General features: G+C 42.3%; 1 non-coding gene across 1 annotated transcript; it reads left to right on the top strand.

The window, feature by feature from the left end:
• The first annotated feature begins 13,276 nt into the window (after positions 1–13,276).
• On the top strand, positions 13,277–13,358 carry TRNAS-UGA (transfer RNA serine (anticodon UGA)). The gene has a single exon. It is a non-coding gene; the product is annotated as a tRNA-Ser (tRNA).
• The last annotated feature ends 1,914 nt before the right edge of the window (positions 13,359–15,272 follow it).

Genomic DNA, 15,272 nt, shown 5'->3' with positions numbered 1-15,272 from the left:
TGAAACCCGACTCGATCCTATAAAAGTAAAAGTCGCTCAACCCTAGCAACGAGAAAAAAATCAAAATGCCAGCATTCCTTTTTTTTTGCCCTCCACAACATTGCAATAAAATGCAATCAGGAGGCATGCAAAACATTGTCTTTAATCCCAAATGCTATTGATAAAACCTTTTGCTCATGGCGCAAAAAATAAGGCCTCACACATCCCCTGATCTCAAAAAGTAAAACCATTATGAATCTCTGAAAATGGTGATACAAGTAGAAAAAAAATTTCTTAAACATTTTTGGAATTTTTTATTTACCACTTAATCCATTACTTGCCAAATTAGCAATTTTCACCTTGAAAATAGGTGCTTTGAAAGCTCTTTGGGTGGAAGAATATTCAATTAAAAATAACAATGACATGATTTCCTGTTTTGAAAACATTCATTTTACAAACACAAAATATTGGACCTAATTATAAAATCTTAGTTGCTAGAAGCAAAAGATTAGGCGCCCAAAAAAAAGGACGCTGGTAGATAATTGGTTAAATGTAAAAATATACCCCTATAGATGTTTGGAATCAGGTTAGTTTTGCCATATTTTGAACATTGTATATATATATATATATATATATATATATATATATATATATATATATAAAGCTATTGTGGATTTGCCTTTTATTGGCAGTTCAATGCCCTTAAACATTTTTCCCTGCTTTCCAGTGCATCGCACAATAAAATTGAAGGTGTCATTCAAAAGTACAACTCGTCCTACAAAATATAAGAGCTCACACGTCTATTCGGGGCTGAAAAAAAGTAGTTGCTCTTGGAAGAAATGGAAGTAAAAACAAAATTGCAAAAATTGAAGATCGCAAGGTCATAAATGGGTTTAAATCATTACCATATACCATATTTTTTTGGGGCCACCTTTTTCATCATAATCCCTAGCCTTATATTACATTATATACATTTTTCTATATGATATTTATATGTATATATCATTTTTTTTGGCTCACCGATAATTTCTTTCATGGGACTGTGTATTTTGGCATTTTTTACTTCCTATCTATTCATCTATACACACTATTGAACAAAATGTTTTTATTGTATTTATTATTTTTTGAGTAAAAGAGTTTGATTAAAATTTGTATGTTTTATGTTTTTTCACACTTTTTATTCTATATATTCTAGTGCCACAATATTCCTGTAGATAGTAAAAACTGTGGTCTCCAATGAATCTCATTTGACCTTGACAGTAGTATCAAGATGGCAGTTACAGTTTCTTCAGTTTGATTAATTAATTGACAGTGGGATCTAAATAGTTGCTGGCATCATGCACGTTTGGAGGTAGCTCAGTTCCTGAGCCCTTTCTACAAATGATTACTCCAGTGAAGGACTTACAATTACCCCCATATGCACGAAGAGTTTAAAATACCTACAAATATGTGATCACTGCATCCCGTATTTGCTTGAGAAAGGCTTTTTGTTTGTCTGAAACGTCGCCACAACTATGGGCTAATTAAGTTTGTCTCTTTGCACTCATTTTTTTGAGTGCTGCTTTTTTTGCATCTTTCTATATACCAACCTATCTATTTATATATGTGTCTATGAATCAATCTTATCATACACATTTTGACATGTAAATTTTTATATGATGACTATAATTGTTTCTCATTAGGACTCCTTCCCGAATAATGCATATTATTAAACGTGCATACCTTTCTTAATTAGTCTTTTGAATCGCTATTTAACTTCTACTTTTGAGTGTCCAGTATCTCTTTTGTAAAACAATCAAACGGTTTTCAGTGCAATCAGCTTCTAATCTGCTCAGAGAAGCAATATTAGGTTTTGAATTGGTAATATCTGCTAGGTTTATTGCATTGTTTGAATGAATCACATCGCCGTCTCACAATAGCTGAATTTAATTTTCTTAGGCTGTTTCTCTTGACAATTTTTTTTTCCAGAAAACTTTAGTAACAAATGAAAATATGCTGTGATTAATGAGCACTCTTATCACTGTGATCTTGAAAGTTTTCTAGTGTTACCTTACCTTTACTAAAAAAAATAGTAAAGAACAAAGAAGGAATATTTCATGCAGGAAATCCCTTGTAAAAATTGTGAATGAATAACTGTAATAATAATAATATTATTAGCAACAACAATAATAATAAAAATAATAATAATAATTAAAGATGAGAGGATCTTTAAATTCTAATTTGCCATCTTTCCTGAATTTTCCCCCCAAATTGGATTTGCCGCATATCAATTTGTGCAAATCTTAATACTGGATAACTTGTAATTGCTCAAAAAATATACGAGTGTGAGAGGAGAAAGAAAAGACCCCGTTGACGATTGGAGCTTACATTCTACAGGCAGGAGAGATAGAGTGGATCCCACTGACCATAAGAGCTTTCAATTTACAGGAGAGAGAGAGAGAGAGAACCCTGCTGATCATAAGATCAGAAGAATTTGACACTTTACTGATGAGAGAGATAGATGACCCCACTGATTTTTAGTTTTTGCACTTTACAGGGGAGAAAGAAATAGGATGCTGCTGACCATAAGTACTTACATTCCACAAGATAGCGTGAAAGGACCCTGCTGATCATAAGCATTTATATTCTATCAGAGAGAGACAGGATCCCACTGTCTATAAGATCCTGCACTTTACAAGAGAGACTTTTCCAGGGACTCTAGAGATGGAAAACAGTGACGGAGGAAGAACAATAAAAGCGCAATATGGTCTTACCTGAAAGTGGCGGATAGCAAGGTTCAAGGAGGCGCTCACCTGATGAGGTTGTGTGATACACAATGACTGTAGTAATGAAAAATGTCAGCTGCTGGAATCAGATGAAAATCAATATTGGAAAGAAGTTGGTTAACTGCGCTCTTGATGATACCCAATTGAAGATTTTAGGGTACTGAAGATGTTTCTATGAGGTTTATCACCAATGTGTTTCAAAGTCACAGACGATGAAGAAGTTGGATGACTTCAAAACACGTTGATAACAAACTACATACATATTGTCTCCTGTAATCTTCAATTGGTTATCACAATCAGTGCAGGTAATCCATTTATTTTGAATATTGATTTTTATTCTCTGCCGTACAACCTGTCCTTCACTGGGAACTCATGATCTGTAATGGCTCAGGTAGTGAACACCAATATATACACCAGAAAAAATAGACCTCTAAAAATTAACCTTTATTAAATTGTTTAACCCTGCTGTACTGTTCGGGTCAATATGACCCTAAATGATTTTTGAGACCCTGTAGATTTTTTTTATATGAAGATTTGAAACTAGTGGTATCTTGACTTCTCCTCATTTGTGGAGCTCTATATATTTTTTTTTTGTTTACTTTTTGCTACACGCTGATTGTTACACTTGTACTTTTCAGGTAAATATGACCCGATAGCATTTTATACTGTTCTACAGGTCTCTGATTATTTCTGACTGCAAAAGGTATGTTTTTTTATGTGTACTTTATCTCAAAATGGTGGTGGTTTCACTGTTCTTATCAGTAAGCAAGTAATTATCTAGTATTATCTATTTGCTGGACAGGATGTGACGCGTACAAGATGGCGCCGCAACTTCTGGTGTTCGCGTCCACCATGTGTTATTGTTTACAGTCCGGTAACCATGCAGACACACATGGTGAGTGTTATGTTCGCACGGCTATCTGTAACAGTGCTCCATTCATATCTGTGGGGGTCTATATTGGTATTAATCATACCCCTCACTAATGTCCCAGCATGATTTATGTTTTTTGAGCGTAACCACTGTATGACGCTTCTGGCCGCGCTATGTATCTCTGCATAGGGGGGTGCGCATCTTTGTTATACCCATGAAGATGTCGGCGTACTTCATATATCTCTTTTAGCGCTTGTCTTGCATAAGTACTTTTGGCAGCACTATATGTTTGTATATAGGGGGGTGCGCATCTCGCACACTTCTCATTAAGGCATAGGCATTTTTAATATCTCTCGGGCGTAATTATCAACTTCGATCACGCTTTGTATCTATGCATTGATGGCACATTATTTACTAGGTGGCCTGATCCGCTCCGAGTTTTCCCAAACTCCTAAACACCGCTGATTAGGGGGAGGGGTCTTGGATATATAGAGAGGCTCTGCTGAGATGGGCTGTATTCTACCAGAGACTGTGGACACAGACGGTCACTTCCAGCTTGGGATGCCTAGCCACTGCAGGCCCCATATTCTGTACGGACTTACACTTATAATTTCTGTGCCCGTTGGCACTTCCTTCCATGTGACTCCCCTGATGATTCTCCATGACCGGAGTTGAAATGCGTAGGGAGGAGGAAACTATATTTCAAGAGGATTTGGGACTCTGCCTTCATATACATTGGGTGTGTTGGTCCCCTATAGTGAGGTCTATTTGGGGCCTGTCCTTGTCAGGACAGGAGTTACACAGGGGCTACAGGGTAGACATGTGAATTTCAGCCCTGCCTCCTTTCACAAACCTGGATCTCTACTGTGTCGTGCGGAACTATACAGTGTCCGGCAGCTTGGGTGAGATCAAACCATTACATTTTATATTGAGCACTGGTTCACCTGAGCACTTTATATATATATATATATATATACAGTGGGGCAAAAAAGTATTTAGTCAGTCAGCAATAGTGCAAGTTCCACCACTTAAAAAGATGAGAGGCGTCTGTAATTTACATCATAGGTAGACCTCAACTATGGGAGACAAACTGAGAAAAAAAAATCCAGAAAATCACATTGTCTGTTTTTTTAACATTTTATTTGCATATTATGGTGGAAAATAAGTATTTGGTCAGAAACAAACTTTCATCTCATTACTTTGTAATATATCCTTTGTTGGCAATGACAGAGGTCAAACGTTTTCTGTAAGTCTTCACAAGGTTGCCACACACTGTTGTTGGTATGTTGGCCCGTTCCTCCATGCAGATCTCCTCTAGATCAGTGATGTTTTTGGCTTTTCGCTTGGCAACACGGACTTTCCACTCCCTCCAAAGGTTTTCTATAGGGTTGAGATCTGGAGACTGGCTAGGCCACTCCAGGACCTTGAAATGCTTCTTACGAAGCCACTCCTTCGTTGCCCTGGCGGTGTGCTTTGGATCATTGTCATGTTGAAAGACCCAGCCACGTTTCATCTTCAATGCCCTTGCTGATGGAAGGAGGTTTGCACTCAAAATCTCACGATACATGGCCCCATTCATTCTTTCATGTACCCGGATCAGTCGTCCTGGCCCCTTTGCAGAGAGACAGCCCCAAAGCATGATGTTTCCACCACCATGCTTTACAGTAGGTATGGTGTTTGATGGATGCAACTCAGTATTCTTTTTCCTCCAAACACGACAAGTTGTGTTTCTACCAAACAGTTCCAGTTTGGTTTCATCAGACCATAGGACATTCTCCCAAAACTCCTCTGGATTATCCAAATGCTCTCTAGCAAACTTCAGACGGGCCCGGACATGTACTGGCTTAAGCAGTGGGACACGTCTGGCACTGCAGGATCTGAGTCCATGGTGGCGTAGTGTGTTACTTATGGTAGGCCTTGTTACATTGGTCCCAGCTCTCTGCAGTTCATTCACTAGGTCCCCCCGCGTGGTTCTGGGATTTTTGCTCACCGTTCTTGTGATCATTCTGACCCCACGGGGTGGGATTTTGCGTGGAGCCCCAGATCGAGGGAGATTATCAGTGGTCTTGTATGTCTTCCATTTTCGAATTATTGCTCCCACTGTTGATTTCTTCACTCCAAGCTGGTTGGCTATTGCAGATTCAGTCTTCCCAGCCTGGTGCAGGGCTACAATTTTGTTTCTGGTGTCCTTTGACAGCTCTTTGATCTTCACCATAGTGGAGTTTGGAGTCAGATTGTTTGAGGGTGTGCACAGGTGTCTTTTTATACTGATAACAAGTTTAAACAGGTGCCATTACTACAGGTAATGAGTGGAGGAAAGAGGAGACTCTTAAAGAAGAAGTTACAGGTCTGTGAGAGCCAGAAATCTTGATTGTTTGTTTCTGACCAAATACTTATTTTCCACCATAATATGCAAATAAAATGATAAAAAAACAGACAATGTGATTTTCTGGAATTTTTTTTCTCAGTTTGTCTCCCATAGTTGAGGTCTACCTATGATGTAAATTACAGACGCCTCTCATCTTTTTAAGTGGTGGAACTTGCACTATTGCTGACTGACTAAATACTTTTTTGCCCCACTGTATATATATATATATATATATATATTTTTTTTTTTTTTGTTTGTGTCCTGTTGGGTGTGCATTTTTTAGTATTTATCATTAAAGGTTATGTTTTATTAGTGGATATCCTCCACAGCTGATTCTGTCTTGAGCCAGAGGGTATATGTATGGTGTGATTATCACACACTATTGCTTCTCTTGTTGTTGATTGTTCTTGCTATGGCTGGGTTTCTGGCAGCAGGCCCGGATACAGAACTATGGCTTACTGAGGCCAAAGACATCTTTTCAGAGAAGGCTTTCTCTCAAAAGAAATACACACCTACTTATGCTTCTGTTTTTAAAGATCTGAACAGAGTGTATAAAGAACAAATAGTCTCTTGGTAGGAACTTCAGAGCCCCGAGAACTATATTAAAAACGGTATAGTTCCAAGAAGACTACGTATTTCCCTTACCCCAGCAGCACGGTGCAGAAACCCCCAGTTGATGAGCCTCTGGGAGAAAGAAGCAACCTGCAGTTCTCTGAGATTTATGCAGATCTTAGTCAACGAGGAAAAGATCAATTTGGAGAGATTAAACATTAAACTCAAAGAACAGATAGAGATTACTAAAAAATTTAAATCTGAGAACGATTTTACTGTGAAAGAGATTCAGTTACAAAACTCCATTGAGAAGTTTCAGTATAATCTCAAGGAAAGAAAGCATAAACAATATCTCAGGGACCTGCAGGACTTCAAAGACAACAAAATATATCAAGTGGTGGAGGATAGACCTGACAGAGGAGATAGAGAGACAGACGTGTCGTCTACTGAGACAGACCTGTCAGACACAGAAAGTAGAAGGCCCACCCCTAAAGGCCGGCAGAGGGGGGGGGGGGTAACAATTATCGATAAGGAGATAGATTTCAGTCCTCTATTTCCAGGACTGGTTTTTTAGATCGACCATACCAACACCGCAGTCACAGGTTTTGAATTTATCGGATAGACAGCTTACGGAGGTCGAAATGTCGGTCTTATCGAAGGGTCTATCGTTTTTACCTAGTTCTGATTTTGTTCCTTTTTATATGGTTAAGGATTTGAATTTGTTTATTAGAAAACTTAAGTGGCATAAATTTTTTAAACAGAAAGACAAAAGAACCTGTCATGAATTGGGCATTTCTCCTGATTTGCTACCTGACATACAACTTCTGGCAGATTTGAATACCATACCAGCCACAAATGAAGGAACTGGTCCCTTCACTCAACTCAAAAATCCTAGTAAAAAGATGGCACCGGTGATTGATGTCTTCTTGAATCTGAGTACTTGTGACATCAAGAAATTAGCACACTGCCAATCCCGCCATTACCTTAGTAGAGTACAGATGGAGGCTCTCCGGGGTTTAGAAAATGATAAATCCCTTATTTTCAAGCCATCTGACAAGGGTGGCAATATGGTGGTTATGGGGATTGACAACTACAGGGATATGTGTTTGTCTTTAATTAATGACCAGACCACCTATGCCCGTGTAACAACAAATCCAACTACTAAATGTCTGTCAGAACTTAGGGTCATTTTAATTAAAGCTAAAAATGAGAAGCTGATTAATGAAGACGAGTTCTCCTTCTTGTTGCCCCTCCACCTGGTTATGCCCACGTTCTATGCCCTTCCAAAGATCCACAAGAGCCTGGATCCGTTAAAGGGCAGACCCATTGTTTCTGGGATAGGAGATGTTGGACAAAACGTGGGCATCTACATCGATAATGTCCTAAGACCATTTGTGACCTCACTTCCATCGTATGTTAGGAATACCATGGATCTGCTCCGCAGACTTGAAGGTATTTCCCTTGAACCTGGCACCCTTCTGGCCAGTATTGATGTTGAGGCCCTGTACTCCTCAATCCCACATCATTGTGGGATTCGGGGGGTGCAACACTTTTTAAATACAAGGGGGTGCCAGTTCAGGGCCCACAATGAATTTATCATTTCCCTCCTTGAATTTGTTCTCTACAACAATTTTTTTCTGCTTTGATGGCAGGATCCTCCACCAGCTCAGGGGCACTGCTATGGGCAGCCCTTGTGCGCCCACCTACGCAAACTTGTTCCTGGGCTGGTGGGAGGACAGTATTGCCTTTTCTGAGACTCATGAGAATTTTCTGGCCCTTGTGGATCTTTGGGTCAGGTATATAGATGATATTTTTATACTGTGGAGGGGCACCAAGGAGGCCTTTGGTAATTTTGTGGCATCCCTTAATGATAATGAAGTTGGCCTCAGCTTCACTTTTGAAATACAGGAGGAGAGACTACCATTTCTGGACATCCTGATCTCAAAGTCCAGGGGAGGAGAGTGTCTTGAAACCACCGTGTACAGGAAGCCGACTGCAACTAACTCCTTATTGAGGTGGGATAGCCATCTGTTGTGAATTCTGTGGCAGAGCTCCCTCCTGTGGTCACAAGTGGTACTTCGGCTGATTCTCTCTGTGAGCTTCCTTTGGTGGAGGGAAGTGGTACTGCGGCTTCTGAGTTTCCTCCCTCAGGTGATGTGGTGAGGTCGTTAGGTGCTGCTCTACTTAACTCCACCTAGTGCTTTGATCCTGGCTTCCTGTCAATGTTCCAGTATTGGACTTGTTTTCCTCCTGGATCGTTCCTGTGGCCTGCTGCTCTGCATAGCTAAGTTTTCCTTTGCTATTTTGTTTGCTTTTCTTCTGTCCAGCTTATCAATTTGTTTGCTGGAAGCTCTGGGACGCAGAGGGTGTACCTCAGTGCCGTTAGTTCGGTACGGAGGGTCTTTTTGACCCCTTTGCGTGGTTTTTAGGGTTTTGTGTTGACCGCAAAGTTACCTTTCCTATCCTCGCTCTGTTCAGAAAGTCGGGCCTCACTTTGCTAAATCTATTTCATCTCTACGTTTGTCTTTTCATCTTACTCACAGTCGTTATATGTGGGGGGCTGCCTTTTCCTTTGGGGTATTTCTCTGAGGCAAGGTAGGCTTATTTTCTATCTTCAGGCTAGCTAGTTTCTCAGGCTGTGCCGAGTTGCATAGGTAGCGTTAGGCGCAATCCACGGCTGCCTCTAGTGTTGTTGGATAGGATTAGGGATTGCGGTCAACAGAGTTCCCACGTCTCAGAGCTCGTTCTATGTTTTTGGATTATTGTCAGATCACTGTATGTGCTCTGACCTCTATGTTCACTGTGGTACTGAGTTGCCTAATCATAACAGTACAGGAAGCCAAAGTACTAATGATTCTCAATAGAGGGAAAAAAGAAGTTCTGAGACCATTTTTTTTTCTCTGCACTGTGTTTTGCCTTTTTTTTCCCCTAGACATTTGGGTGGTTCAGGACACAGGTGTAGCAATGGACATCAGAAGTCTGTCTTCATGTGTGGATCAGCTCTCGGCAAGAGTACTAAAGATTCAAGACACTATTGATCAGAAATCTATGTTAGAACCAAGAATTCCTATTCCTGATTTGTTTTTTGGTGATAGAACTAAGTTTCTGAGTTTCAAAAATAATTGTAAACTATTTCTGGCCTTGAAACCTCGCTCCTCTGGTGATCCAGTTCAACAGGTTTTGATCATTATTTCTTTTTTGCGTGGCGACCCTCAGGACTGGACATTTTCTCTTGCGCCAGGGGATCCTGCATTAAGTAATATCGATGCGTTTTTCCTGGCGCTCGGATTGCTGTACGATGAGCCTAATTCTGTGGATCAGGCAGAAAAAAATTTGCTGGCTCTTTGTCAGGGTCAGGATGAGATAGAGTTATATTGTCAGAAATTTAGAAAGTGGTCCGTGCTCACTCAATGGAATGAATCTGCGCTGGCAGCTATGTTCAGAAAGGGTCTCTCTGAAGCCCTTAAGGATGTCATGGTGGGATTTCCTATGCCTGCTGGTTTGAATGAGTCTATGTCTTTGGCCATTCAGATTGGTCGACGCTTGCGTGAGCGTAAATCTGTGCACCATTTGACGGTATTACCTGAGCTTAAACCTGAGCCTATGCAGTGTGATAGGACTTTGACCAGAGTTGAACGGCAAGAACACAGACGTCTGAATGGGCTGTGTTTCTACTGTGGTGATTCCACTCATGCTATCTCTGATTGTCCTAAGCGCACTAAGCAGTTCGCTAGGTCTGCCACCATTGGTACAGTACAGTCAAAATTTCTTCTGTCCGTTACCTTGATCTGCTCTTTGTCATCCTATTCTGTCATGGCGTTTGTGGATTCAGGCGCTGCCCTGAATTTGATGGACTTGGAGTATGCTAAGCATTGTGGGTTTTTCTTGGAGCCCTTGCAGTGTCCTATTCCATTGAGAGGAATTGATGCTACGCCTTTGGCCAAGAATAAGCCTCAGTACTGGACCCAGCTGACCATGTGCATGGCTCCTGCACATCAGGAGGTTATTCGCTTTCTGGTGTTGCATAATCTGCATGATGTGGTCGTGTTGGGGTTGCCATGGCTACAAGTCCATAATCCAGTATTAGATTGGAAATCCATGTCGGTGTCCAGCTGGGGTTGTCAGGGGGTACATGGTGATGTTCCATTTCTGTCAATTTCGTCATCCACCCCTTCTGAGGTTCCAGAGTTCTTGTCTGATTACTGGGATGTATTTGATGAGCCCAAGTCCGATGCCCTACCTCCGCATAGGGATTGTGATTGTGCTATCAATTTGATTCCTCGTAGTAAGTTCCCAAAAGGCCGATTGTTTAATTTATCTGTGCCTGAGCACGCCGCTATGCGCAGTTATGTGAAGGAGTCCCTGGAGAAGGGGCATATTCGCCCGTCATCGTCGCCATTAGGAGCAGGGTTCTTTTTTGTAGCCAAGAAGGATGGTTCGCTGAGACCTTGTATAGATTACCGCCTTCTAAATAAGATCACGGTTAAATTTCAGTACCCCTTGCCGTTGTTATCTGATTTGTTTGCTTGGATTAAGGGGGCTAGTTGGTTCACCAAGATAGATCTTCGTGGTGCGTATAATCTGGTGCGAATTAAGCGAGGCGATGAATGGAAAACTGCATTTAATATGCCCGAGGGTCATTTTGAGTATCTAGTAATGCCATTCGGACTTGCCAATGCTCCATCAGTGTTTCAGTCCTTTATGCATGACATCTTCCGAGAGTACCTGGATAAATTCCTGATTGTGTACTTGGATGACATTTTGATCTTCTCGGATGATTGGGAGTCTCATGTGAAGCAGGTCAGAACGGTTTTTCAGGTCCTGCGTGCTAATTCTTTGTTTGTGAAGGGATCAAAGTGTCTCTTTGGTGTGCAGAAGGTTTCATTTTTGGGGTTCATCTTTTCCCCTTCTACTATCGAGATGGATCCTGTTAAGGTCCAAGCCATCCATGATTGGACTCAGCCGACATCTCTGAAAAGTCTGCAAAAGTTCCTGGGCTTTGCTAATTTTTATCGTCGCTTCATCTGCAATTTTTCTAGTATTGCTAAACCATTGACCGATTTGACCAAGAAGGGTGCTGATGTGGTCAATTGGTCTTCTGCTGCTGTGGAAGCTTTTCAAGAGTTGAAGCGTCGTTTTTCTTCTGCCCCTGTGTTGTGTCAACCAGATGTTTCGCTTCCGTTCCAGGTCGAGGTTGATGCTTCTGAGATTGGAGCAGGGGCTGTTTTGTCGCAGAGAGGTTCTGATTGCTCAGTGATGAAACCGTGCGCCTTCTTTTCCAGGAAGTTTTTGCCTGCTGAGCGAAATTATGATGTGGGCAACCGAGAGTTGCTGGCCATGAAGTGGGCATTCGAGGAGTGGCGTCATTGGCTTGAAGGAGCTAAGCATCGCGTGGTGGTCTTGACTGATCATAAGAACTTGACTTATCTCGAGTCCGCCAAGCGGTTGAATCCTAGACAAGCTCATTGGTCATTGTTTTTTGCCCGTTTTGACTTTGTGATCTCATACCTTCAGGGCTCTAAAAATGTGAAGGCGGATGCTCTGTCTAGGAGTTTTGTGCCCGACTCTCCGGGTGTATCTGAGCCGGCGGGTATCCTCAAAGAGGGAGTAATTGTGTCTGCCATCTCCCTTGATTTGCGGCGAGTGCTGCAAAAATTTCAGGCTAATAAACCTGATCGTTGTCCAGCGGAGAAACTGTTTGTCCCTGATAGATGGACGAATAAAGTTATCTCTGAGGTTCATTGTTCGGTCTTGGCTGGTCATCCAGGAATCTTTGGTACCAGAGAGTTAGTGGCTAGATCCTTTTGGTGGCCATCTCTGTCGCGGAATGTGCGTACTTTTGTGCAGTCCTGTGGGATTTGTGCTCTGGCTAAGCCCTGCTGTTCTCGTGCTAGTGGGTTGCTTTTGCCCTTGCCAGTCCCGAAGAGGCCTTGGACACATATCTCTATGGATTTTATTTCAGATCTTCCCGTTTCTCAAAAGATGTCAGTCATTTGGGTGGTCTGTGATCGCTTTTCTAAGATGGTCCATTTGGTACCCTTGTCTAAATTGCCTTCCTCCTCTGATTTGGTGCCATTGTTCTTCCAGCATGTGGTTCGTTTACATGGCATTCCAGAGAATATCGTTTCTGACAGAGGTTCCCAGTTTGTTTCGAGGTTTTGGCGAGCCTTTTGTGGTAGGATGGGCATTGACTTGTCTTTTTCCTCGGCTTTCCATCCTCAGACTAATGGCCAGACTGAACGAACCAATCAGACCTTGGAAACATATCTGAGATGTTTTGTTTCTGCTGATCAGGATGACTGGGTGTCCTTTTTGCCTTTGGCTGAGTTCGCCCTTAATAATCGGGCTAGCTCGGCTACCTTGGTTTCGCCATTTTTCTGCAACTCTGGGTTCCATCCTCGTTTCTCGTCAGGACAGGTTGAATCTTCGGACTGTCCTGGTGTGGATACTGTGGTGGACAGGTTGCAGCAGATTTGGACTCAGGTAGTGGACAATTTGACCTTGTCCCAGGAGAAGGCTCAACGTTTTGCTAATCGCAGACACTGTGTGGGTCCCCGACTTCGTGTTGGGGATCTGGTTTGGTTATCTTCTCGTCATATTCCTATGAAGGTTTCCTCTCCTAAGTTTAAACCTCGTTTCATTGGTCCATATAGGATTTCTGAGGTTCTTAATCCTGTGTCTTTTCGTCTGACCCTTCCAGATTCTTTTTCCATACATAACGTATTCCATAGGTCAGTCTGAGTAGTCGTGGCCGAGTGGTTAAGGCGATGGACTTGAAATCCATTGGGGTTTCCCCGCGCAGGTTCAAATCCTGCTGACTACGTATATATTCCTAAAGGGCAGGATGGTGGCACAGTGGTTAACACAGCAGCCTTGCAGCGCTGGAGTCCTGGGTTCAAACCCCACGAAGGGCAACATCTGCAAAGAGTTTGTATGTTCTCTCTGTGTTTGCGTGGGTTTCCTCCGGGTACTCCCGTTTCCTCCCACATTCCAATGACATACTGATAGGGAATCTAGATTGTGAGCCCCAACGGGGACAGTGATGATAATGTGTGCAACCTGTAAAGCGCTATATATAGGCTGAACTGGATGGACAAATGTCTTTTTTCGGCCTTACTAACTATGATTCTGGGATAACACATGTTTATAATTATATCCTAGTCGTGTATTTATTTTACACGTGGTTTATAACACCTCTCTTGTGTTTTATTCATGTTTTTTTATAACACACCATGTTTGATATTGTTAATTTGATTCTGGGATAACACATGTTTATAATTATATCCTAGTCGTGTATTTATTTATTTTATTTTTTACTATAGGTCATTGTTGTGGAGATACGTGGCACCTATGGTTCCTTCTGTTGACCCTCCTGCCCCGGTTTTGGTGGAGGGGGAGTTGGAGTATATTGTGGGGAAGATTTTGGATTCTCGTGTTTCAAGACGGAAACTCCAGTATCTGGTTAAGTGGAAGGGTTATGCTCAGGAAGATAATTCCTGGGTCTTTGCCTCTGATGTCCATGCTCCAGATCTTGTTCGTGCCTTTCATGTGGCTCATCCTGGTCGGCCTGGGGGCTCTGGTGAGGGTTCGGTGACCCCTCCTCAAGGGGGGGGTACTGTTGTGAATTTTGTGGCAGAGCTCCCTCCTGTGGTCACAAGTGGTACTTCGGCTGATTCTCTCTGTAAGCTTCCGTTGGTGGAGGGAAGTGGTACTGCGGCTTCTGAGTTTCCTCCCTCAGGTGATGTGGTGAGGTCGTTAGGTGCTGCTCTACTTAACTCCACCTAGTGCTTTGATCCTGGCTTCCTGTCAATGTTCCAGTATTGGACTTGTTTTCCTCCTGGATCGTTCCTGTGGCCTGCTGCTCTGCATAGCTAAGTTTTTCTTTGCTATTTTGTTTGCTTTTCTTATGTCCAGCTTATCTATTTGTTTGCTGGAAGCTCTGGGACGCAGAGGGTGTACCTCCGTGCCGTTAGTTCGGTATGGAGGGTCTTTTTGCCCCCTTTGCGTGGTTTTTAGGGTTTTGTGTTGACCGCAAAGTTACCTTTCCTATCCTCGCTCTGTTCAGAAAGTTGGGCCTCACTTTGCTAAATCTATTTCATCTCTACGTTTGTCTTTTCATCTTACTCACAGTCGTTATATGTGGGGGGCTGCCTTTTCCTTTGGGGTATTTCTCTGAGGCAAGGTAGGCTTATTTTCTATCTTCAGGCTAGCTAGTTTCTCAGGCTGTGCCGAGTTGCATAGGTAGCGTTAGACGCAATCCACGGCTGCCTCTAGTGTTGTTGGATAGGATTAGGGATTGCGGTCAACAGAGTTCCCACGTCTCAGAGCTCGTTCTATGTTTTTGGATTATTGTCAGATCACTGTATGTGCTCTGACCTCTATGTTCACTGTGGTACTGAGTTGCCTAATCATAACAGCCATCATCCCTTTTCCCTGAAAAGGGGAATCCCCAAGGGCCAGTACCTTAGGCTGCGCCGCAATTGCTCTAACCAAAGGGATTTTAAAAACGAGAGCGGATGATCTTCGACAGAGGTTCCTGGCCAGGGTTATCCGGATTGGATCCTCAGGGAAGCATTTCGCCATGCGAATGCACGTGAGAGGGGGACTTTGCTAATACCCCTAAATAGAGATGAAGAGACCCCCAAAGAGACTAGGGTGATCTGCACCTATAACAATGGGGCAGGACCCGTTAGGGACATTTTGAAAAAACATTGGAAAATTCTGGGGATGGACGAGG

The sequence above is a fragment of the Ranitomeya imitator genome, chromosome 1 (assembly GCF_032444005.1).
Source record: "Ranitomeya imitator isolate aRanImi1 chromosome 1, aRanImi1.pri, whole genome shotgun sequence".
Lineage (NCBI taxonomy): Eukaryota > Metazoa > Chordata > Amphibia > Anura > Dendrobatidae > Ranitomeya > Ranitomeya imitator.
This window is presented reverse-complemented; position numbering and strand designations above follow the sequence as displayed.